At 41.4% G+C, this 27,728-nt stretch overlaps 1 long non-coding RNA gene across 1 annotated transcript; it reads left to right on the top strand.

Annotated features, from left to right (window-relative positions):
• Positions 1–149: 149 nt before the first annotated feature.
• On the top strand, positions 150–26,707 carry LOC128641894 (uncharacterized). Its single transcript, XR_008399594.1, has 3 exons — positions 150–457; positions 24,102–24,214; positions 26,541–26,707. It is a non-coding gene; the product is annotated as an uncharacterized LOC128641894 (long non-coding RNA).
• Positions 26,708–27,728: the final 1,021 nt, after the last annotated feature.

Here is a 27,728-nt window from a genome sequence, read left to right as displayed (position 1 = left end):
AACATAGCAGGTAAGGGAAAGGAAATAGAGCAGTCCAAATGGCCAAGCTAAGGTCAAGGATCCAAAGACAAAGGTAAACTAGCAAACACAGACACAAAGTGCATCAACGTCAGAGCACTAATTAAAGTGAGATACAGGATGAGACTCAATAGATAGTATAGATCCTTTGGTAATAACTGCACCTGTATCTTTATTAGCTTGCAGAACCTGCCTTTCGCCACATTGGTTAGTGGAGCTCATTGTTCTTTTCCTTCAGAACTTTGCTGTAATTTATGCCTCAAGCCTAATAACTGGACTAGTGGAGACACAGGCAGATGACAAAGAGGTTGAGAGAAGATGACCTTCAGAGTGACATACAAGCACGCACTGGACAGACTGCACAAAGATGGGCAAGATACAGAGCTCATACAGGGCACAGCAGACTGAACCAATCTCTGTGCAGCACAGGTGGCAACAGGTACAATGATTTTCATTCTGCAAATGTTTGGGGTTATACCATAACAGTTTTACACTGTGGAACTTTATTCTAGTATCGCTATTTGATTTTTCCTTACTCTGAAAGAAGAACATGGTTTATGCCATATTTGTACGTTTTTATCCTGGATTGTTTTCTGAGAGGTTATATTGGTATTTGAGTGCACACTGTTGTTTTATATCAATTATTTTATAAACGTTTTACAGATTTGTTGATTTTCATCACTGAAGTGTGAATTTATTTGGTTTTACATGTATGGAGGTTGTATTGCTCTGCAGATAAATGGAGGTTGTATTGCTCTGCAGATAAATAGAGGTTGTATTGTTCTGTAGATAAATAGAGGTTGTATTGCTCTGTAGATAAATGGAGGTTGTATTGCTCTGCAGATAAATAGAGGTTGTATTGTTCTGTAGATAAATAGAGGTTGTATTGTTCTGCAGATAAATGGAGGTTGTATTGTTCTGTAGATAAATAGAGGTTGTATTGCGCTGTAGATAAATGGAGGTTGTATTGCTCTGTAGATAAATGGAGGTTGTATTGCTCTGTAGATAAATGGAGGTTTTATTGCTCTGTAGATAAATGGAGGTTGTATTGCTCTGCAGATAAATAGAGGTTGTATTGCTCTGCAGATAAATTGAGGTTGTATTGCTCTGTAGATAAATGGAGGTTGTATTGTTCTGCAGATAAATGGAGGTTGTATTGCTCTGCAGATAAATGGAGGTTTTATTGCTCTGTAGATAAAATAGAGGTTGTATTGTTCTGCAGATAAATGGAGGTTGTATTGTTCTGCAGACAAATAGAGGTTGTATTGCTCTGCAGATAAATAGAGGTTGTATTGCTCTGCAGATAAATAGAGGTTGTATTGCTCTGCAGATAAATAGAGGTTGTATTGCTCTGCAGATAAATAGAGGTTGTATTGTTCTGCAGATAAATGGAGGTTGTATTGCTCTGCAGATAAATAGAGGTTGTATTGCTCTGCAGATAAATGGAGGTTGTATTGCTCTGCAGATAAATAGAGGTTGTATTGCTCTGCAGATAAATGGAGGTTGTATTGCTCTGCAGATAAATGGAGGTTGTTTTGCTCTGCAGATAAATGGAGGTTGTATTGCTCTGCAGATAAATGGAGGTTGTATTGCTCTGCAGATAAATAGAGGTTGTATTGCTCTGCAGATAAATGGAGGTTGTATTGCTCTGCAGATAAATAGAGGTTGTATTGCTCTGCAGATAAATGGAGGTTGTATTGCTCTGCAGATAAATGGAGGTTGTTTTGCTCTGCAGATAAATGGAGGTTGTATTGCTCTGTAGATAAACGGAGGTTGTATTGTTCTGCAGATAAATGGAGGTTGTATTGCTCTGCAGATAAATAGAGGTTGTATTGTTCTGCAGACAAATAGAGGTTGTATTGCTCTGCAGATAAATAGAGGTTGTATTGCTCTGCAAATAAATAGAGGTTGTATTGCTCTGCAGATAAATAGAGGTTGTATTGCTCTGCAGATAAACGGAGGTTGTATTGCTCTGCAGATAAATGGAGGTTGTTTTGCTCTGCAGATAAATGGAGGTTGTATTGCTCTGCATATAAATAGAGGTTGTATTGCTCTGCAGATAAATGGAGGTTGTATTGCTCTGCATATAAATAGAGGTTGTATTGCTCTGCAGATAAATAGAGGTTGTATTGCTCTGCAGATAAATAGAGGTTGTATTGCTCTGCAGATAAACGGAGGTTGTATTGCTCTGCAGATAAATGGAGGTTGTTTTGCTCTGCAGATAAATGGAGGTTGTATTGCTCTGCATATAAATAGAGGTTGTATTGCTCTGCATATAAATAGAGGTTGTATTGCTCTGCAGATAAATGGAGGTTGTTTTGCTCTGCAGATAAATGGAGGTTGTATTGCTCTGCATATAAATAGAGGTTGTATTGCTCTGCAGATAAATAGAGTTTGTATTGGTCTGGAGGATGTGTGGAGGCTTTGATGCTCTATGTAAGGAAGGAGGTTGTGTTTTTCTACAGAAAAAGTTTCTGCTGTGTGGATGAATGTTGTGTTGCTCTGTGGGATGAGCCGAGGTTCTGTTCTTCTATGTAAGGAGGGAGGTTATGTTCCAATGCAGATCAGAAGGTAAATAAGAACTTTATGGTTTTATGTCTGGGGCCAATTGAGCAGAGAATGGACTGATGGAACGTGTTAGAGAGACAGTAGAATAATCCGTAGACAGTCAGGGATAAATACCAGAAGAATCGCACAAAACCAGGTGTCAGAACAGATGGATGAAACTAAAATATTTAACCAGGATACAGTTTCAATAGTCTTTAGCCAATAAATTAATTTGTGTATAGTTAGTAAAGGGGTCAGACAGAAGCTTTGCAAGTGTCAGGTCCAGGAAGACAGGTCAAGAACAGAAACGCTTTGGTCTTCATACAAAATAACCAAGTACTGAATGGGAATCTGAGATGTTTAGCGTCAGATACAAGGCCTGGATCACTTCCGAAAAGAAATGTATAAAAAATGCTAACTTCATTAAATGAATGATATCCAGAAGGCAGATAAACATCTAGGTTGGCAGCTGAGCTTATATGACACTTTAGTGTTGCCCCTGGCTCTCTCCGCAGCAGTCTCTCCATTCGTAGCACGTGCACCGGCCCTGATCCTCACAACTGCGCAGCACAGTACAACCTTGGGTAAGTATAGTGCGGCTCCTAATGCACCTTGGAGCAGAACACAGATTTTTGTGTGCAGAGCTTTTGTTGCTCTGCAACAGATTGTGTTACACTATGTTTAAAGATTGTTGTGTCTGTCTGAGCTTGTGTTAGTGTATAGCATTATGTGAGGAGGTTTATAGACTGATTCTGTTTGTGTTGTCCTAATCTCTGTAGATGACCAGCACTTATGTTGTACCATGGATGCCTGGTGATTGTGTTACACTATGGAATGATTAGGCTGTGATGCTTCCTTGAGGCTGGTGGTTGTGTTGAATTATGAACAGCAAGGTTGTGTTACTGTATAGGGCTCTCAGTTGAGGGAAGTACAAACCTATAGATGGTTGTATATTTTGTCGTTTACCATATAGTTGTGTGTCAGGGAGCTTGAGGTTGGCAGGTTAGTTCTCTATGAATGTTTGTATCTTGTAGTTTAATACACAGGGGTTGGTTTGATTGTTATAATCAGCTATAAAGTGTCACCAACCTCAGATTCAGTGCACAGGCCTGGTTGCATGAGTCCATAGATATAAATAGCGATGTCCAGATGCAGACACTGCTGTCTGATTACAAACTAGAGAGATATTCAGTGTCCGGCACTAGAGGGAAGTTGTGTCTATATTTGCACAGGATGGAAATGTGTTAAGCAAGTGACTGTTAAAATAAGTGGTAAAGAGAACAAAAATGAGACAGGGAGAAGAGTGAAGCATAAGAGGAAATAGTAATACAGTAGACTGAGATATGAGAGAAAGTGTAACTGTACAGATACAGTGACAGAGTGTGCACAAGCAGTACATATACAGTGACAGAGTGTGCACAAACAGTACAGATACGGTATGAGAGTGTGTACAAACAGTACAGATAAGGTGACAGTGTGCACAAGCAGTACAGATAAGATGACAGAGTATGCACAAACAGTACATATACGGTATGAGAGTGTGCACAAACAGTACAGATAAGGTGACAGTGTGCACAAGCAGTACAGATAAGATGACAGAATATGCACAAACAGTACATATACATATACGGTATAAGAGTGTGCACAAACAGTACAGATAAGGTGACAGTGTGTACAAGCAGTACAGATATAGTGACAGAGTGCGCGGAAGCAGTACAGATACAGTATGAGAATGTGCACAAGTGGCACAGATAAGGTGACAGGGTGTGCACAAACAGTACAGATACAGTGACAGTGTGCACAAACAGTAAAGATAAGGTGACAGGGTGTGCATAAGCGGCACAGATAAGGTGATAGGGTGTGCACAAACAGTACAGATAAAGTGACACAGTGTGCACAAACAGTACAGATACAGTGACAAAGTATGCACAAACAGTACAGATACAGTATGAGAGTGTGCACAAACAGTACAGATACAGTATGAGAGTGTGCACAAACAGTACAGATATAGTGACAGAGAGTGCACAAACAGTACAGATACAGTATGAGAGTGTGCACAAACAGTACAGATATAGTGACAGAGTGTGCACAAACAGTACATATACAGTGACAGAGTGTGCACAAACAGTACAGATAAGGTGACAGTGTGCACAAGCAGTACAGATAAGGTGACAGAATATGCACAAACAGTACATATACATATACGGTATAAGAGTGTGCACAAACAGTACAGATAAGGTGACAGTGTGTACAAGCAGTACAGATATAGTGACAGAGTGCGCGGAAGCAGTACAGATACAGTATGAGAATGTGCACAAGTGGCACAGATAAGGTGACAGGGTGTGCACAAACAGTACAGATACAGTGACAGTGTGCACAAACAGTAAAGATAAGGTGACAGGGTGTGCATAAGCGGCACAGATAAGGTGATAGGGTGTGCACAAACAGTACAGATAAAGTGACACAGTGTGCACAAACAGTACAGATACAGTGACAAAGTATGCACAAACAGTACAGATACAGTATGAGAGTGTGCACAAACAGTACAGATACAGTATGAGAGTGTGCACAAACAGTACAGATACAGTGACAGAGTGTGCACAAACAGTACATATAAGGTGACAGAGTGTGCACAAACAGTACAGATACAGTGACAGAGTGTGCACAAACAGTACATATACAGTGACAGAGTGTGCACAAACAATACAGATATAGTGACAGAGTGTGCACAAACAGTACATATACAGTGACAGAGTGTGCACAAACAGTACAGATACAGTGACAGAGTGTGCACAAACAGTACAGATAAGGTGACAGAGTGTGCACAAACAGTACAGATACAGTGACCAAGTGTGCACAAACAGTACAGATAAGGTGACAGAGTGTGCACAAACAGTACAGATAAGGTGACAGAGTGTGCACAAACAGTACAGATACAGTGACAAAGTATGCACAAACAGTACAGATACAGTATGAGAGTGTGCACAAACAGTACAGATACAGTATGAGAGTGTGCACAAACAGTACAGATATAGTGACAGACAGTGCACAAACAGTACAGATACAGTATGAGAGTGTGCACAAACAGTACAGATATAGTGACAGAGTGTGCACAAACAGTACATATACAGTGACAGAGTGTGCACAAACAGTACAGATACAGTGACAGAGTGTGCACAAACAGTACAGATAAGGTGACAGAGTGTGCACAAACAGTACATATACAGTGACAGAGTGTGCACAAACAGTACAGATATAGTGACAGAGTGTGCACAAACAGTACATATACAGTGACAGAGTGTGCACAAACAGTACAGATACAGTGGCAGAGTGTGCAAAAACAGTACAGATAAGGTGACAGAGTGTGCACAAACAGTACAGATACAGTGACAGAGTGTGCACAAACAGTACAGATATAGTGACAGGGTGTGCACAAACAGTACAGATACAGTGACAGAGTGTGCACAAACAGTACAGATATAGTGACAGAGAGTGCACAAACACAACAGATACAGTGACAGAGTGTGCACAAACAGTACAGATACAGTGACAAAGTATGCACAAACAGTACAGATACAGTATGAGAGTGTGCACAAACAGTACAGATACAGTATGAGAGTGTGCACAAACAGTACAGATATAGTGACAGAGAGTGCACAAACAGTACAGATACAGTATGAGAGTGTGCACAAACAGTACAGATATAGTGACAGAGTGTGCACAAACAGTACATATACAGTGACAGAGTGTGCACAAACAGTACAGATACAGTGACAGAGTGTGCACAAACAGTACAGATAAGGTGACAGAGTGTGCACAAACAGTACATATACAGTGACAGAGTGTGCACAAACAGTACAGATATAGTGACAGAGTGTGCACAAACAGTACATATACAGTGACAGAGTGTGCACAAACAGTACAGATACAGTGACAGAGTGTGCACAAACAGTACAGATAAGGTGACAGAGTGTGCACAAACAGTACAGATACAGTGACAGAGTGTGCACAAACAGTACAGATATAGTGACAGGGTGTGCACAAACAGTACAGATAAGGTGACAGAGTGTGCACAAACAGTACAGATACAGTGACAGACTATGCACAGACAGTGCATATACAGTATTAGAGTGTGCACAAGCAGTACAGATGCAGTGACAGAGTGTGCACAAACAGTACATATACAGTGACAGAGTGTGCACAAACAGTAGAGATAAGGTGACAGAGTGTGCACAAACAGTACAGATACAGTGACAGACTATGCACAGACAGTGCATATACAGTATGAGAGTGTGCACAAGCAGTACAGATGCAGTGACAGAGTGTGCACAAACAGTACAGATAAAGTGACAGAGTGTGCACAAACAGTACAGATGCAGTGACAGAGTGTGCACAAACAGTACAGATAAGGTAAAGGAGTGTGCACAAACAGTACAGATACAGTGACAGAGTGTGCACAAACAGTACAGATGAGGTAACAGGATGTGCACAAACAGTACAGATACAGTGACAGAGTGTGCACAAACAGTACAGATACAGTGACAGAGTGTGCACAAACAGTACAGATACAGTGACAGAGTGTGCACAAACAGTACAGATAAGGTGACAGAGTGTGCACAAACAGTACAGATACAGTGACAGAATGTGCACAAGCAGTACAGATAAGGTGACAGAGTGTGCACAAACAGTACAGATACAGTGACAGAGTGTGCACAAACAGTACAGATACAGTGACAGAATGTGCACAAGCAGTACAGATAAGGTGACAGAGTGTGCACAAACAGTACAGATACAGTGACAGAATGTGCACAAGCAGTACAGATAAGGTGACAGAGTGTGCACAAACAGTACAGATACAGTGACAGAGTGTGCAAAAACAGTACAGATAAGGTAACAGATTGTGCACAAACAGTACAGATACAGTGGCAGAGTGTGCAAAAACAGTACAGATACAGTGATAGATTGTGCACAAACAGTACAGATAATGTGACAGAGTGTGCACAAACAGTACAGATACAGTGACAGAATGTGCAAAAGCAGTACAGAAAAGGTGACAGAGTGTGCGCAAACAGTACAGATACAGTGACCGAGTGTGCACAAACAGTACAGATAAGGTGACAGAGTGTGCACAAACAGTACAGATACAGTGACAGAGTGTGCACAAACAGTACATATACAGTGACAGAGTGTGCACAAACAGTACAGATATAGTGACAGAGTGTGCACAAACAGTACATATACAGTGACAGAGTGTGCACAAACAGTACAGATACAGTGACAGAGTGTGCACAAACAGTACAGATAAGGTGACAGAGTGTGCACAAACAGTACAGATACAGTGACCAAGTGTGCACAAACAGTACAGATAAGGTGACAGAGTGTGCACAAATAGTACAGATAAGGTGACAGAGTGTGCACAAACAGTACAGATACAGTGACAAAGTATGCACAAACAGTACAGATACAGTATGAGAGTGTGCACAAACAGTACAGATACAGTATGAGAGTGTGCACAAACAGTACAGATATAGTGACAGAGAGTGCACAAACAGTACAGATACAGTATGAGAGTGTGCACAAACAGTACAGATATAGTGACAGAGTGTGCACAAACAGTACATATACAGTGACAGAGTGTGCACAAACAGTACAGATACAGTGACAGAGTGTGCACAAACAGTACAGATAAGGTGACAGAGTGTGCACAAACAGTACATATACAGTGACAGAGTGTGCACAAACAGTACAGATATAGTGACAGAGTGTGCACAAACAGTACATATACAGTGACAGAGTGTGCACAAACAGTACAGATACAGTGGCAGAGTGTGCACAAACAGTACAGATAAGGTGACAGAGTGTGCACAAACAGTACAGATACAGTGACAGAGTGTGCACAAACAGTACAGATATAGTGACAGGGTGTGCACAAACAGTACAGATACAGTGACAGAGTGTGCACAAACAGTACAGATATAGTGACAGAGAGTGCACAAACACAACAGATACAGTGACAGAGTGTGCACAAACAGTACAGATACAGTGACAAAGTATGCACAAACAGTACAGATACAGTATGAGAGTGTGCACAAACAGTACAGATACAGTATGAGAGTGTGCACAAACAGTACAGATATAGTGACAGAGAGTGCACAAACAGTACAGATACAGTATGAGAGTGTGCACAAACAGTACAGATAAGGTGACAGAGTGTGCACAAACAGTACAGATAAAGTGACAGAGTGTGCACAAACAGTACAGATAAGGTGACAGAGTGTGCACAAACAGTACAGATACAGTGACAGAGTGTGCACAAACAGTACAGATATAGTGACAGGGTGTGCACAAACAGTACAGATAAGGTGACAGAGTGTGCACAAACAGTACAGATACAGTGACAGACTATGCACAGACAGTGCATATACAGTATTAGAGTGTGCACAAGCAGTACAGATGCAGTGACAGAGTATGCACAAACAGTACATATACAGTGACAGAGTGTGCACAAACAGTAGAGATAAGGTGACAGAGTGTGCACAAACAGTACAGATACAGTGACAGACTATGCACAGACAGTGCATATACAGTATGAGAGTGTGCACAAGCAGTACAGATGCAGTGACAGAGTGTGCACAAACAGTACAGATAAAGTGACAGAGTGTGCACAAACAGTACAGATACGGTGACGGAGTGTGCACAAACAGTACAGATAAGGTAAAGGAGTGTGCACAAACAGTACAGATACAGTGAAAGAGTGTGCACAAACAGTACAGATGAGGTAACAGGATGTGCACAAACAGTACAGATACAGTGACAGAGTGTGCACAAACAGTACAGATACAGTGACAGAGTGTGCACAAACAGTACAGATACAGTGACAGAGTGTGCACAAACAGTACAGATAAGGTGACAGAGTGTGCACAAACAGTACAGATACAGTGACAGAATGTGCACAAGCAGTACAGATAAGGTGACAGAGTGTGCACAAACAGTACAGATACAGTGACAGAGTGTGCACAAACAGTACAGATACAGTGACAGAATGTGCACAAGCAGTACAGATAAGGTGACAGAGTGTGCACAAACAGTACAGATACAGTGACAGAATGTGCACAAGCAGTACAGATAAGGTGACAGAGTGTGCACAAACAGTACAGATACAGTGACAGAGTGTGCAAAAACAGTACAGATAAGGTAACAGATTGTGCACAAACAGTACAGATACAGTGGCAGAGTGTGCAAAAACAGTACAGATACAGTGATAGATTGTGCACAAACAGTACAGATAATGTGACAGAGTGTGCACAAACAGTACAGATACAGTGACAGAATGTGCACAAGCAGTACAGAAAAGGTGACAGAGTGTGCGCAAACAGTACAGATACAGTGACCGAGTGTGCACAAACAGTACAGATAAGGTGACAGAGTGTGCACAAACAGTACATATACGGTATGAGAGTGCACAAGCAGTACAGATATGGTAACAGGATGTGCACAAACAGTACAGATAAGGTGACAGAGTGTGCACAAACAGTACATATACGGTATGAGAGTGCACAAGCAGTACAGATATGGTAACAGGATGTGCACAAACAGTACAGATAAGGTGACAGAGTGTGCACAAACAGTACAGATACAGTGACCGAGTGTGCACAAACAGTACAGATACAGTGACAGAGTGTGCACAAACAGTACATATACAGTGACAGAGTGTGCACAAACAGTACAGATACAGTGACCGAGTGTGCGCAAACAGTACAGATACAGTGACCCAGTGTGCACAAACAGTACAGATAAGGTGACAGAGTGTGCACAAACAGTACATATACGGTATGACAGTGCACAAACAGTACAGATAAGGTGACAGAGAGTGTTATGCCCGGAAGGAACTCTACGCGTTATATTCGCAAATTACAGTTAGTACTCAATTATTCACAAAAACAAATTTGTAATAGTAAGAAGAAGAATAGATCTAACCTAGACTTAGCTGTAATTTCAATAGATGCAGAGAAGGCCTTCGATTCCTTAACTTGGGACCATCTGTTTACTGCATTAAGAAAGTTTGGAATCGAAGGACCTTTTCTTCACTCTGTAGCTCAAATTTACAAAACTTCTACAGCTTCTATCATTATTAATGATACACCTTCAGATCCCTTTCCCCTTCTTAGGGGATCCAGACAAGGCTGCCCACTCTCAACATATTTATTTAATTTAGCCCTTGAGCCTCTGGCAATTTTATTAAAGAAAGAGGGGATCAAAATAGGCAAAAAGAAAATAACAACATTACTTTACACAGATGTTTTACTCGTACTATTAACTGACACCAAGAAAAACATACCCCTACTGTTTCAGATCCTACAGGATTTTGGTAGGTTTGCAGGATATAAAATAAATACCCAGAAAACTGAAATTTACTGGTTATATAAAAACAAAAATTCCCTACAGACTATCCCATTTAAAGAGGCAAAGGATACATTTATGTATCTAGGAATTAAATTTTCTAAAAATATGGAAGAATGGTATGAGTTTAACTATCCGCCAGTTTTCCTTAAAATTAAGCATGACATGGAAAAGTGGGTGAAATTTAAACTATCTCTAACGGGTAAAGTTAACTTAATAAAAATGATATTATTTCCTAAACTTTTATATCTTATACAAAATTTACCAATCCTTATTAGGAAGAAGGACATAGTGACATATAAACAAATGGTGACTCAATTCTTATGGGGAGGAAAAAGAAAAGCTATCTCCTTTAGTTAGAGCAGACTATTATACGGCAATAGATATAGACAAAGTTTTAAGTAAACCTTATTCTCCCATTGCTTTGCTACACACTCCGATAGACAAGCTCCCTATAAAAAAAAAAACAAGTGAAAATTATATATAATGTGATAGTGGCATGAAATAAACTAGTTAAAATATTGGATATTGATTATACATACTCGCAATATTTACCACTCGTAGGTAATTCTAGTTTTAAAATACTTCAGAAGGGGTAGGAAGAAATGCAGGCTGCACTGTCTTGGCTTTTCGTAAAAAACAAAACTTTTATTTCATCTCTTTAAAATATGTAGAAGCACATTCCATGGTAGTTACCCACACACACAGGGAGAAAGGCTGCCTTCCGACACCTAAGTCTAACCCCCAAGTGGTCCTTACCTGTACTGAAGAGCGGCGGAGAAGGTCCTGTTCCAGACGGAGAAGTCTTCTTCCAGACGGCGACCTCTTAGAATAGCCAATAGAATTACAGTAGCTCTTATTCTATTGGCTATTCAAATCAGCCAATAGAATTAAAATAGCTCTCATCCTATTGGCTGATTTGAATTTGAAGGCTCAAATCAGCCAATAGGAATTCAAGGGACGCCATTTTTAATTGCGTACCTTGAATTCCTATTCAGTGTACGGCGGAGATCGTATGAAGAGGATCCTCCACGCTCCATGGCTCTGGTCTTCAGTTCCAGCATCGCCGATCTTCAGTTCTAGCATCGCCGGTCTTCAGTTCCAGAGTGGACAGTCTTCAGCTCCGCGGTCATCGGTCTTCAACTCCTCCGCTCCGTGCCGGCTGGTTCCTGGAAGAAGAAGAGGTCGCCGCCTGGAAGAAGACTTCTCCGCCTGGAACAGGACCTTCTCCACCACTCTTTAGGACAGGTAAGGACCACTTGGGGGTTAGACTTAGGTTTTTTAAGGGGGGATCGGGTGGGTTTTAGAGTAGGGGTGTGTGGATGGTGGGTTGTAATGGGGGGTTGTTCTTTTTTTTACAGGTAAAAGAGCTGATTACTTTGGGGCAATGCCCCACAAAAGGCCCTTTTAAGGGCTGGTAATAGAGCTGATTACTTTTTTAATTTAGTTTAGGGTAGAGAAATTTTATTATTTTGGGGGGCTTTTTTATTTTATTAGGGGGCTTAGATTAGGTGTAATTATCTTAAAATTCTTGTAATCTTTTTTATTTTTTGTAATTTAGTGTTTGATTTTTTTGTAATATAGTTTAGTGTATTTAATTGTATTTCAGTTTAGATAATTGTAGTTTATTTAATTAATTTATTGATAGTGTAGTGTTAGGTGTAATGGTAACTTAGGTTAGGATTTATTTTACAGGTAATTTTGTACTTATTTTAACTAGGTAGCTATTAAATAGTTATTAACTATTTAATAGCTATTGTACCTAGTTAAAATAAATACAAAGTTGCCTGTAAAATAAATATAAATCCTAAAATAGCTACAATGTAATTATTAGTTATATTGTAGCTATATTAGGGTTTATTTTATAGGAAAGTATTTAGGTTTAAATAGGAATAATATAGTTAATTTTAGGAATATTATTTCGTTTCATTTAAATTATATTTATGTTAGGGGGGTGTTAGGGTTAAGGTTAGAGTTAGGTTTAGGGGTTAGTAACTTTATTATTATAGTAGCGGCGACGTTGCGGGCGGGAGATTAGGGGTTAATAATTGTAGGTAGGTGGTGGCGATGTTAGGGAGGGCAGATTAGGGGTTAATACTATTTATGAAATGAGGAAAAAGAATGCGGAGTCTTCAGAGTGAATGAAATAGAGTGTTTATTTATTCTAGTGTTTGCGAGGCGAGAGTGCGGCGGTTTAGGGGTTAATACATTTATTATAGTGGCGGCGAGGTCCGGTCGGTAGATTAGGGTTTAATAAGTGTAGTTGGGTATCGGCGACGTTGGGGGGGACAGATTAGGGGTTAATAAATATAATATAGGGGTCAGTGGTGTTAGGGGCAGCAGATTAGGGGTTCATAGGGATAATGTAGGTTGCGGCAGTGTCCGGAGCGGCAGATTAGGGGATAATAATATAATGCAGGTGTCATCGATAGTGGGGGAGGCAGATTAGGGGTTAATAAGGGGTGTTTAGACTCGGGGTTCATGTTAGGGTGTTAGGTGTAGACTTAGAAACTGTTTCCCCATAGGAAACAATGGGGCTGCGTTAGGAGCTGAACGCTGTTTTTTTGCAGGCCTAAACTGCCCCATTGTTTCCTATGGGGATATCGTGCACGAGCACGTTTTCCCAGCTTACCGCTACCGTAAGCAACGCTGGTATTGAGGGTTGAAGTGGAACTAAATTAGGCTCAACGCACCCTTTTTTGAGCCTAATGAAGCCCCTCAGACAACTCTAAATACCAGCGTTGTTTGAAGGGTGCGTTGGGAAAAAAAGCAGCATTAGCTACGTGGTTCTTTACCGACAAAACTCTAAATCTAGCGGATTGGGTTTATTTTATAGGTAAGTATTTAGTTTTAAATAGGAATAATTTAGTTAATAATATTAATATTATTTAGATTTATTTATTTTTATTTTGGAGTTTATATAATACCTAATTTGTGGTAATCTCTGCTGTGAATCCTATTGTATTCCTTATACAATTAGTTTTTCTAGTTGTTTAAATAATAATTAAGTTGGGGGGGTTAGGGTTAGACTTAGGTTTAGGGGTTAATATATTTAAAATAGGTGGCGGCGGTGTAAGGGGGTCAGATTAGGGGGTAGTACATATAATATAGGTGGCAGCGGTGTAGAGGGATCAGATTAGGGGGTAATACATTTAATATAGGTGGCGGCGGTGTAGGGGCTCAGATTATGGGTTAATATAGTTAATATAGGTGGTGGTGGTGTAGGGGGCTCAGATTAGGGGTTAATATAGTTAATATAGGTTGTCGGCGGTGTAGGGGGGTCAGATTAGGAGGTAATACATATAATATAGGTGGCGGCGGGGTCCGGGAGCGGTGGTTTAGGGGTTAATACATTTATTGTTAGGAGTGAGAGGGGGGATTGCGGATAGAGGGGTATACGTGTCAGGCTATTTTTGGGAGGCGTGTTAGACAGTAACGGGAGATTTAATATTTTAGCTAGTTTTTTTTTAGGCGGCGGCAGTTTCTAAAGTGCCGTAAGTCACTGGCGACTCCAGAAATTTGTACTTACGCTAATTTCTGGACATTGCTAGTTTGTCAGACTTAAGGCACTTTAGCAACTGTCGGCGCCGTATATGTGATAGGTCGCTGTGCGAGGTGAAACTACGGGCGGCGACAGGTTTCCACGCTTGCGCCGAAACCTGCGCCATATATATCTGATCGCGCCCCTGATCCTTAAATATTGGAAGTCTTATAAATCCCCAAGTCTGAGAGAACTTAAACAAAAATTCAAAACCAAATTATTTTAGAACAGATGGACATCTCAGCTAGTTCTGAAACTCTTATCAACAGGTTCTTCAAAAAATGGAAAAGTCTAATTCTAGATTTACCAGAAGAAAGTCAGAGACAGTTAATTGCACCATTTAGATGCTCTATATATAGTGAAACAGCAATGGCAAACAATGAGTCTCCAAGATAAAGGATGGGGTTGTTCCTTTTTTTTTTTTTTTCTTCCCTATTCTTTGTTCTCTTTGCCCCCTGTTTTGTTTTTATTTATTTATTTATTTATTTTTTCTTCTTTTTTTGTTGGGCATAAAATAAGCTAACGAGATGGATATAGGACAAAATATATGGTTTTTGATATGTTCTTTAATATTATTGTGAATCATGAATTGTAAATTGATATTTGATTTGTGACATGTATCCATTCGTTGGTATACAAATAAATATATAAAAAAAAAAAGGTGACAGAGTGTGCACAAACAGTACATATACAGTGACAGACTATGCACAGACAGTACAGATAAGGTGACGGAGTGTGCACAAACAGTACAGATAAGGTGACAGAGTGTGCACAAACAGTACAGATACAGTGACAGAGTGTGCACAAACACAACAGATACAGTGACAGAGTGTGCACAAACACAACAGATACAGTGACAGAGTGTGCACAAACAGTACAGATAAGGTGACATAGTGTGCACAAACAGTACAGATAAGGTGACAGAGTGTGCACAAACAGTACAGATAAGGTGACAGAGTGTGCACAAACAGTACAGATACAGTGACAGACTATGCACAGACAGTACAGATAAGGTGACAGAGTGTGCACAAACAGTACAGATAAGGTGACAGAGTGTGCACAAACAGTACAGATACAGTGACAGACTATGCACAGACAGTACAGATAAGGTGACAGAGTGTGCACAAACAGTACAGATAAGGTGACAGAGTGTGCACAAACAGTACAGATAAGGTGACAGAGTGTGCACAAACAGTACAGATAAGGTAACAGAGTGTGCACAAACAGTACAGATAAGGTAACAGAGTGTGCACAAACAGTACAGATACAGTGACAGAGTGTGCACAAACAGTACAGATAAGGTGACAGAGTGTGCACAAACAGTACAGATACAGTGACAGACTATGCACAGACAGTGCATATACAGTATGAGAGTGTGCACAAGCAGTACAGATAAGGTAACAGGATGTGCACAAACAGTACAGATACAGTGACAGAGTGTGCACAAACAGTACAGATACAGTGACAGAGTGTGCACAAACAGTACAGATACAGTGACAGAGTGTGCACAAACAGTACAGATACAGTGACCAAGTGTGCACAAACAGTACAGATACAGTGACAGAGTGTGCACAAACAGTACAGATACAGTGACAGAGTGTGCACAAACAGTACAGATATAGTGACAGAGTGTGCACAAACAGTACAGATACAGTGACCAAGTGTGCACAAACAGTACAGATACGGTGACAGAGTGTGCACAAACAGTACATATACGGTATGAGAGTGCACAAGCAGTACAGATAAGGTAACAGGATGTGCACAAACAGTACAGGTGCAGTGACAGAGTGTGCACAAACAGTACAGATACAGTGACAGAGTGTACACAAACCGTACAGATGATGTGACAGAGTGTGCACAAACAGTACAGATGATGTGACAGACCATGCAAAAGCAGTAGAGGTAAGATGACATAGTTTGCACAAGCAGTACAGATAAGGTGACAGAGTGTGCACAAGTGGTAGAGATAAGGGCCTCTAGTTATCAAGCCGTCAACCTCAAATACGCTGGAATTCCACAGCGTATTTATGGCGAGGCTGATTCGCCTAAGTTATCAAGCCCTACTGCCCGGCAAAAGTAGAATTTTGTGACGTAAGCTACGATCCACCGGACTCAGTCCGACACAGATCAATTCTTATGTCACTCCAGATGTTCCGAACGCAAGTTCAGCACAATCTGACTACTTTTGGGAGTTATCAAATGACTACCAGGTACGCTCGGCACTTTTCCGGCCCAGCGTACCTGGTTTTCAACCCGCCGCCCTGGAGGCAGCGGATCCCTTAGGAATCAATGGGAGTCTGACCATAGCGAAAGTTCATGTTCGCTGCTGCCCGACATCCCATTGATTCCTATGGGAAACGTCTGCACCTAACACCCTAACATTTTCCCCCGAGTCTAAACACCCCTAATCTGCCCCCCTACACTGCCGCCACCTATATTAAACATGGTAACTCCTAAACCGCCGCTCCCGGAGCCCACCGCCACTATAATAAACTGATTAACCCCTAAACCGCCACTTCCGGACCCCGCCGCCACCTACATAATACCTATTAACCCCTATCCTGCCCCCCCCTATACCGCCGCCACCTATAATAAATGTATTAACCCCTATCCTGCCGATCCCGTACCCCGCCGCAACTAAATAAATTGTTTAACCCCTAAACCACCTCTCCCGGACCCCGCCGCCACCTATATTAAACTTATTAACCCATAATCTGTCCCCCTACACCGTCGCCACCTATAATAAATTTATTAACCCCTATCCTGCCCCCCCTATACCGCCGCCATCTATATTAAACTAATTAACCCCTAAACATAAGTCTAACACTAACCCTAACACCCCCTAACTTAAATATTATTTTAATAAATCTAAATAAAATTACTATTATTAACTAAATTAATACTATTTAAAACTAAATACTAAATACTTACCTATAAAATAAACCCTAATATAGCTACAATATAACTAATAATTATATTGTAGCTATTTTAGGATTTATTTTTATTTTACAGGAAACTTTGTATTTATTTTAACTAGGTACAATAGCTATTAAATAGTTAATAACTATTTAATAGCTACCTAGTTAAAATAAAGACAAATTTGGATGATGACTTCGGCCGCTGCAAATGTCCTCTTCTGTTCCATCGGTGGTCGGCTGGCTGAAGACGGCTAAAGGTAGGATGATCTTCAGGGGGTTAGTGTTAGGTTTTTTTAAGGGGGGTTTGGGTGGGTTAGAGTAGGGGTATGTGGGTGGTGGGTTTTAATGTTGGGGTGGTTGTATTTTTTTAACATGCAAAAGAGCTGAATACTTTGGGGAATGCCCCGCAAAAGGCCCTTTTAAGGGCTGGTAAGGTAATAGAGCTGTTAACTTTCGAAATTTAGAATAGGGTAGGGCATTTTTTTATTTTGGGGGGCTTTGTTATTTTATTAGGGGGCTTAGATTAGGTGTAATTAGCTTAAAAATCTTGTAATATTTTTTTATTTTTTGTAACTTAGTTTTTTTTATTTTTTGTACTTTAGTTAGTTTATTTAATTGTATTTAATTGTAGGTATTTGTAGTTAATTAATTAATTTAATTTATTTAATGATAGTGTAGTGTTAGGTTTAATTGTAACTTAGGTTAGGATTTATTTTACAGGTAATTTTGTATTTCTTTTAGCTAGGTAGTTATTAAATAGTTAATAACTATAAAATAAATACAAAGTTACCTGTAAAATAAATATAAATCCTAAGATAGCTACAATGTAATTATTAATTAACGACCCGCGTAGCTAACGCTGGCTTTTTTCTGGCCGCACCTTTAAAATAACTCTGGTATTGAGAGTCCACAGAATGGCTGCGTTAGGCTCCAAAAAAGGAGCATAGAGCATATTTAACGCCACTGCAACTCTCGATACCAGAGTTGCTTATGGACGCGGCCAGCCTCAAAAACGTGCTCGTGCACGATTCCCCCATAGGAAACAATGGGGCTGTTTGAGCTGAAAAAAAAACCTAACACCTGCAAAAAAGCCGCGTTCAGCTCCTAACGCAGCCCCATTGTTTGCTATGGGGAAACACTTCCTACGTCTGCACCTAACACCCTAACATGTACCCCGAGTCTAAACACCCCTAACCTTACACTTATTAACCCCATTCTGCCACCCACGCTATCGCTGACCCCTGCATATTATTATTAACCCCTAATCTGCCGCTCCGTAAACCGCCGCTACTTACATTATCCCTATGTACCCCTAATCTGCTGCCCCTAACACCGCCGACCCCTATATTATATTTATTAACCCCTAATCTGCCCCCCACAACGTCGCCTCCACCTGCCTACACTTATTAACCCCTAATCTGCCGACCGGACCGCACCGCTATTATAATAAAGTTATTAACCCCTAATCCGCCTCACTAACCCTATAATAAATAGTATTAACCCCTAATCTGCCCTCCCTAACATCGCCAACACCTAACTTCAAACATTAACCCCTAATCTGCCGACTGGAGCTCACCGCTATTCTAATTAATGTATTAACCCCTAAAGCTAACCCTAACCCTAACCCCCCCTAAGTTAAATATAATTTAAATCTAACGAAATTAATTAACTCTTCTTAAATAAATTATTCCTATTTAAAGCTAAATACTTACCTGTAAAATAAATCCTAATTTAGCTACAATATAAATTATAATTATATTCTAAATTACTAAAGTTCAAAGCTCTTTTACCTTACCAGCCCTGAACAGGGCCCTTTGCGGGGCATGCCCCAAGAAGTTCAGCTCTTTTGCCTGTAAAAAAAAACATACAATACCCCCCCCCAACATTACAACCCACCACCCACATACCCCTAATCTAACCCAAACCCCCCTTAAATAAACCTAACACTAAGCCCCTGAAGATCTCCCTACCTTGAGTCGTCTTCACCCAGCCGAGCCAAATTCTTCATCCAAGCGGAGCAAGAAGAGGTCCTCCATCCGGTAGAAGTCTTCATCCAAGCGGGGCAGAAGAGGTCTTCCATCCGATTGAAGTCTTCATCCAAGCGTGATCTTCTATCGTCATCCATCCGGAGCGGAGCGGCAGCATCCTGAAGACCTCCGACGCGGAACATCCATCCTGGCCGACGACTGAACGACGAATGACGGTTCCTTTAAATGACGTCATCCAAGATGGCGTCCCTCGAATTCCGATTGGCTGATAGGATTCTATCAGCCTATCGGAATTAAGGTAGGAATATTCTGATTGGCTGATGGAATCAGCCAATCAGAATCAAGTTCAATCTGATTGGCTGATCCAATCAGCCAATCAGATTGAGCTCGCATTCTATTGGCTGTTCCGATCAGCCAATAGAATGCGAGCTCAATCTGATTGGCTGATTGGATCAGCCAATCGGATTGAACTTGATTCTGATTGGCTGATTCCATCAGCCAATCAGAATATTCCTACCTTAATTCCGATTGGCTGATAGAATCCTATCAGCCAATCGGAATTCGAGGGACGCCATCTTGGATGACGTCATTTAAAGGAACCGTCATTCGTCGTCTAGTCGTCGGAGAAGAAGGATGGATCCGCGATGGAGGTCTTCAAGATGGAGCCGGTCCTCATCGGATGAAGATAGAAGATGCCGCTTTGAAGAAGATGGTTGCCGGTCCGGATCTACTCTTCTTCCCGGATAGGATGAAGACTTTGGACCCTCTTCTGGACTTCTTCAGCCGTCGGATGATGGATGTCTAGCCCCCGCTTGGTCTTGGATGAAGATTTTGGAGCCAGGACGGATTGGTGATACCTGGTTAGGTGAAGATAAGGTAGGAAGATCTTCAGGGGCTTAGTGTTAGGTTTATTTAAGGGGGCTTTGGGTTAGATTAGGGGTATGTGGGTGGTGGGTTGTAATGTTGGGGGGGGGGTATTTTATGTTTTTTTTTACAGGCAAAAGAGCTGAACTTCTTGGGGCATGCCCCGCAAAGGGCCCTGTTCAGGGCTGGTAAGGTAAAAGAGCTTTGAACTTTAGTAATTTAGAATAGGGTAGGGCATTTTTTTATTTTGGGGGGCTTTGTTATTTTATTAGGGGGCTTAGAGTAGGTGTAATTAGTTTAAAATTGTTGCAATATATTTCTAATGTTTGTAAATATTTTTTTATTTTTTGTAACTTAGTTCTTTTTTATTTTTTGTACTTTAGTTAGTTTATTTCATTGTATTTATTTGTAGATATTGTATTTAATTAATGTATTGATAGTGTAGTGTTAGGTTTAATTGTAGGTAATTGTAGGTATTTTATTTAATTAATTTATTGATAGTCTAGTGTTAGGTTTAATTGTAACTTAGGTTAGGATTTATTTTACAGGTAAATTTGTAATTATTTTAACTATTTTAGCTATTAAATAGTTCTTAACTATTTAATAGATATTGTACCTGGTTAAAATAAATACAAAGTTACCTGTAAAATAAATATAAATCCTAAAATAGTTATAATATCATTATAATTTATATTGTAGCTATATTAGGATTTATTTTACAGGTAAGTATTTAGCTTTAAATAGGAATAATTTATTTAAGAAGAGTTAATTAATTTTGTTAGATTAAAATTATATTTAATTTAGGGGGCTGTTAGTGTTAGGGTTAGACTTAGCTTTAGGGGTTAATACATTTATTAGAATAGCGGTGAGCTCCAGTCGGCAGATTAGGGGTTAATAATTGAAGTTAGGTGTCGGCGATGTTAGGGAGGGCAGATTAGGGGTTAATACTGTTTATTATAGGGTTATTGAGGCGGGAGTGAGGCGGATTAGGGGTTAATAACTTTATTATAGTAGCGGTGCGGTCCGCTCGGCAGATTAGGGGTTAATAAGTGTAGGCAGGTGGAGGCGACGTTGAGGGGGGCAGATTAGGGGTTAATAAATATAATATAGGGGTCGGCGGTGTTAGGGGCAGCAGATTAGGGGTACATAGCTATAATGTAGGTGGCGGCTCTTTGCGGTCGGCAGATTAGGGGTTAATACTGTTTATTATAGGGTTATTGAGGCGGGAGTGAGGCGGATTAGGGGTTAATAAATTTATTATAGTAGCGGTGCGGTCCGCTCGGCAGATTAGGGGTTAATAAGTGTAGGCAGGTGGAGGCGACATTGAGGGGGGCAGATTAGGGGTTAATAAATATAATATAGGGGTCGGCGGTGTTAGGGGCAGCAGATTAGGGGTACATAGCTATAATGTAGGTGGCGGCTCTTTGCGGTCGGCAGATTAGGGGTTAATTATTGTAGGTAGCTGGCTGCGATGTTGTGGGGGGCAGGTTAGGGGTTAATAAATATAACATAGGGGTCGGCAGTGTTAGGGGCAGCAGATTAGGGGTACATAAGTATAACGTAGGTGGCGGTCGGCAGATTAGGGGTTAAAAAAATTTAATCGAGTGTCGGCGATGTAGGGGGGCCTCGGTTTAGGGGTACATAGGTAGTTTATGGGTGTTAGTGTACTTTAGAGTACAGTAGTTAAGAGCTTTATGAACCGGCGTTAGCCCAGAAAGCTCTTAACTACTGACTTTTTTCTGTGGCTGGAGTTTTGTCGTTAGAATTCTAACGCTCACTTCAGACACGACTCTAAATACCGGAGTTAGAAAGATCCCATTGAAAAGATAGGATACGCAATTGACGTAAGGGGATCTGCGGTATGGAAAAGTCGCGGCTGAAAAGTGAGCGTTAGACCCTTTTTTTAATGACTCCAAATACCGGCGGTAGCCTAAAACCAGCGTTAGGAGCCTCTAACGCTGGTTTTCACGGCTACCGCCAAACTCCAAATCTAGGCCTTAGGGTTTATTTTACAGGTAAGTATTTAGTTTTAAATAGGAATAATTTATTTAATTATAGTGTAGTGTTAGGTGTAATTGTAACTTAGGTTAGTTTTTATTTTACAGGTAAATTTGCCTTTATTTTAACTAGGTAGCTATTAAATAGTTAATAACTATTTAATAGCTATTGTGCCTAGTTAAAATAAATTGAATTTTGCCTGTAAAATAAAAATAAATCCTAAAAAAAATACAATATAATTATTAGTAATATTGTAGCTATATTAGGGTTTATTTTATAGGTAAGTATTTAGTTTTAAATAGGAATAACTAATTTAATAAGAGTAATATTTATTTAGATTTAATTAATATTTAAGTTAAGGGGGTGTTAGGGTTAGACTTAGGTTTAGGGGTTAATAATTTTATTATAGGTTGCGGCGGTATAGGGGGGGGCAGGATAGGGGTTAATAAATTTATTATAGGTGGCGACGGTGTAGGGGGGGCAGATTATGGGTTAAAAAGTTTAATATAGGTGGCGGCGGGGTCCGGGAGCGGCGGTTTAGGGGGTTAAATAATGTATTTAGTTGCGGCGGGGTACGGGATCGGCAGGATAGGGGTTAATAATTTTATTATAGGTTGCGGCGGTATAGGGGGGCAGGATAGGGGTTAATAAATTTACTATAGGTGGCAGCGCGGTCCGGGAGCGGCGGTTTAGGGGTTAAATAATTTATTTAGTTGTGGCGGGGTACGGGATCGGTAGGATAGGGGTTAATAAATTTATTATAGGTGGCGGCAGTATAGGGGGCAGGATAGGGGTTAATAGGTATTATGTAGGTGGCGGCGGGGTCCGGGAGCGGCGGTTTAGGGGTTAATCAGTTTATTAGAGTGGCGGTGGGCTCCGGGAGCGGCGGTTTAGGGGTTAATACATTTATTATAGTTGCGGCAGGGTCTAGGAGCGGCGGTTTAGGGGTTAATAACTTTATTTAGTTGTGGGGGCTCCAGGGGCGCCGGTATAGGGGGTAGAACAGTGTAGTTTAGTGTGGGTGCTTAGTGACAGCTTATAAATAAAGCTGGGAAAAAGCCGAAGAGCAGCGAGATCGGATGAGTGATAACTATCACAGTCCGCTGCTCATCGCCCCGTACTTGGTGCGCGGCTTTTTTGATAACTTTGGCGAGCATATTCAGGTCTGCGGCGGCGGCGATGTGAGGCGAGCTTAGGCGGGCGTATTGGGGCCGGCGAAGGCAGGTAAGTAGACACGTTGATAACTAGAGGCCAAGGTGAGAGAGTGTGCACAAACAGTAGAGATAAGGTGACAGAGTGTGCTCGAGCCGTAAAGATAAGGTGAGAGAGTGTGCACAAGCAGTACATATAAGGTGAGAGAGTGTGCACAAGCAGTACAGATAAGGTAAGAGAGTGTGCACAAGCGTTACAGATAAGGTGACAGAAACAGTAATGGGAGAAAAGAGTGAATTTAATACAGTGTTTATAGAGGAACTTGCATTTCTGTGCAACCTTCTGGCTTTCACTGTAGTAGAACATTACTCACTTAACTGTTCGCCACCACTATCATCAGCACAGCTTTAGTATAACTGCATTTATTAACCCTTGCATTGCCAGTGATATGAAGAATATTGCTTCAGTAACTCCTTCACTGCTCATATCTGCAGAGCATTGAACTGTTATATTGGGTGATTTGCCACTTTTCTTGTTAGGGTCTGGAGAATTTTCTTTCATTAACCCCGACATGATGAGGACCTGCATATGCTCTCTTTATTAACCCCTCTTTTGATGTATAGGAGGGTAGATTCATGTGACTTTCCTGCCCACCCCCTCCTTTCTCTCTTGCAGAAGATGTTACAAAAAAAAAAGCAGAACTTATGACAGAGACAGCAGGAAGCTGACATCCTAAGACGCGCTGCACAGAAGTCATCTAGCAGTCAGCAGCTCAGCCAGACTACCAGGTAAGTCAGTGAGTGGCACAGAATTGGTTAGAGGGCACAGCCGGGCAGAGGCATGAAGTGTGGGTTATGGGGCAGATTGTGCAGAGTGTCATAGGGCAAAGCCTGAATTTAGTGGTTGTTCGACTGGAGCCGAGCAGTGTGTAGGTAGAGACAGAAGGGCACAGCTGGTACAGAGCACCCGGGGGGAGTAGGGTCAGGGAAGAGTCAAAGTGGGGCACATAAGGAAGCAGATGCAGAGCTGGGCAAAAACACAATGTATGCAGAGAGTGAGATACTCAAGGAGCTGAGTTATACTGGCACACATGACGCAGCACATGCAGACTTGGGTCAGACCTTGGCACATACGGAGACTTAAGCAGACCTGGTCCATAGAGAAGGCAGAAGAAGAGTCGGATCAGACAGGGACACATGAGGGGTCAGAAGCAGAGCTGGTGCATAGGAGGGGCAGAACCAGAAGTGGATCAGACTAGGGTACATTGAGTAGATTTGCCTGGTGCACACAAAGCAGAACACACTGGGTACATAAGAGGGCAGAGCTGGCACTGGTGCACACAAAGCAGAACACACTGGGTACATAAGAGGGCAGGGGCAGAGCTGGCACTGGTGCACACAAAGCAGAACACACTGGGTACATAAGAGGGCAGAGCTGGCACTGGTGCACACAAAGCAGAACACACTGGGTATATAAGAGGGCAGGGGCAGAGCTGGCACTGGTGCACACAAAACAGAACACACTGGGTACATAAGAGGGCAGAGCTGGCACTGGTGCACACAAAGCAGAACACACTGGGTACATAAGAGGGCAGAGCTGGCACTGGTGCACACAAAGCAGAACACACTGGGTACATAAGAGGGCAGAGCTGGCACTGGGGCACATAAAGCAGAACACACTGGGTACATAAGAGGGCAGAGCTGGCACTGGGGCACATAAAGCAGAACACACTGGGTACATAAGAGGGCAGAGATGGCACTGGGGCACAAAGCAGAACACACTGGGTACATAAGAGGGCAGAGCTGGCACTGGGGCACAAAGCAGAACACACTGGGTACATAAGAGGGCAGAGCTGGCACTGGGGCACAAAGCAGAACACACTGGGTACATAAAAGGGCAGAGCTGGCACTGGTGCACACAAAGCAGAACACACTGGGTACATAAGAGGGCAGAGCTGGCACTGGTGCACACAAAACAGAACACACTGGGTACATAAGAGGGCAGAGCTGTCACTGGGGCACATAAAGCAGAACACACTGGGTACATAAGAGGGCAGAGCTGGCACTGGTGCACACAAAGCAGAACACACTGGGTACATAAGAGGGCAGAGCTGGCACTGGGGCACAAAGCAGAACACACTGGGTACATAAGAGGGCAGAGCTGGCACTGGGGCACAGAGGAGTTCAGGGGCAGAGGTGGCAGGACTTGAGCTAGGCACGTGCAGGCAGAAGTATAAGGTCAGACTGAAGTATATGAATATAAGAACGGATTACTCTATACTAATAGTTTCTGTCTCACTGTTTGTTCCTTATTTATTAGTTCCTTACTTTCTTTTTTTTAACAATATACATCTCATTAAAGGGACTTTCTATTGTAAAAAATGCAATAGAGCATTTTATTTTTAAATGAATTCCCTTTTTTTACTATGTGTTTAACTCCTTTAAAACACACATAGGGCGTATTTCTTAAGAACTCGCCAACATGGAGAGACCATCCGCTTATTTTACTGAGCACTGTATTATAATGTAAGTGTCTCTTCTCCACATAAATAATATTAGTAAATTCCCCTTAATTAGACACACAGTTCCCAAGGTAATATTGCCTTTAAAACATTCCCTGGGGGCTCTAGCAATACTGACAAATCATCTTATAGAAAACAAGAGAGCTTTAGCCAATTGTGCCCTTAATCAAAGATGTACTTCTGATGCACCCCCATCCTGCTCTAGATCACGATACAGCCAATGACAGAAGCATACACATGAGTGCCTGCTCCTGATTGGCTCACCAGATATATCCTCATCTGCTGTAGCACGACAGCTGAGGAGCATAACCCTTACTGTGTATTTAACCACTTTTGCAGGCGCTAAACACATTGTAAAGGAATGTGTGTAAATAAATCATATATTTACATTAGAATGTCCCCTTAAACTATTGTGCCCAGTTATTTCCCATTTGTATTTGCCACTCATCTGCCCTTATTCTGTCCCTGGCAGGTTTTACCCTTTTTCTTACCCCTTCCTGTCTCTGTTTCCTGGCTCCTCTTCTCCCCCCTCATCTTGATACCTCCTGCTGACCCCCCATGTTTCACACCCATCAATTTTGTTTCCCTCTTAGCCACAATCATGAGAAAAGTTGTCCGCAGCAGTAAATTCCGCCATGTTTTTGGCCAACCTTGTGAAAGCTGACCAGTGTTATGATGACATCCGTGTCTCCCAGAATACCTGGGACTCCAATTTTTGTGCCGTCAACCCCAAATTTCTGGCTATTGTAGTGGAGGCGAGTGGAGGGGGGCGCTTTTATGGTGCTACCGCTCTCTAAGGTGAGTTTCATCTCAGTATATCTCAGTGTTCTATTCAGGTAGGCAACAGAACATTGCTTCCTGGTTGTACGGGGGCAGCAGTAGGACTATGGGATATGGGGTATTATGTACCTCATACCATTATTCTGTAAACCACTAATTCTTAAAGATGTTAGTAACCAAGTAGTAGAAATGGAAACCCAACCAACCTACTAGTAGTATCCTCCACCCTTGATACTGACGTCATGGGAGCCTTTCTAGCACCCCCAAATCATAAAGTCTACAACCCACACTGATGTGGAGAGCTGGCACCTTATACTTTCTATTGATTTATACGACCAGTCTAGTCTTTAAAGCAATATTATAATGGGATTTAGCGCCAGAAGCATTTGCCCTCCTTCGCCAATCGCCAGCTCCCTCTGACCAAAAAGCACAATGCACTACTGGAGGAATACAAAGTTATTGCCCACCGTGGTGCTAAGCCAGACAGCATTGATTGTCTTATGCCCTTTCATGTGCAAATAGTGTGCTGTATTGTCTAAGGGTTTGTGCTGTCCTGTACGTGCGCATATGAGCAAGTGCCTGTTTCTTTTCTAGGCGTATCAGTGTATGTGCTTATACTATATGAATGTGACTATATATGACTTTGTGTGTGTGTCAGGATATTGCGGTTAGTAGCAGGATGTGGGGAGAATATTGCAGGTGAAAAATAGAACAGATATAAGTGTTGCTGTCTGGTTGTGTGCACATAGAATTCTTGTGCTAAAAGTGCATTGTGTCTGTAATCTGCAGCTTTTATTTCTATTTATTATAATTATATTGTTATCCAAATAAAGTGAGTGCGTTTCATACTTCAAAAATCTGCTGATAGACGGAATCTAAATTGTGAGATTTAAGCATGATAGATAGAAAGATAGATAGACAGATGATAGATAGATAGATGATAGATAGTTAGATAGATATATTGATCACACACCATGAGTTGCTCTGCTCCTGGTCCCACA

The sequence above is a fragment of the Bombina bombina genome, chromosome 11 (genome assembly GCF_027579735.1).
Source record: "Bombina bombina isolate aBomBom1 chromosome 11, aBomBom1.pri, whole genome shotgun sequence".
Lineage (NCBI taxonomy): Eukaryota > Metazoa > Chordata > Amphibia > Anura > Bombinatoridae > Bombina > Bombina bombina.
This window is presented reverse-complemented; position numbering and strand designations above follow the sequence as displayed.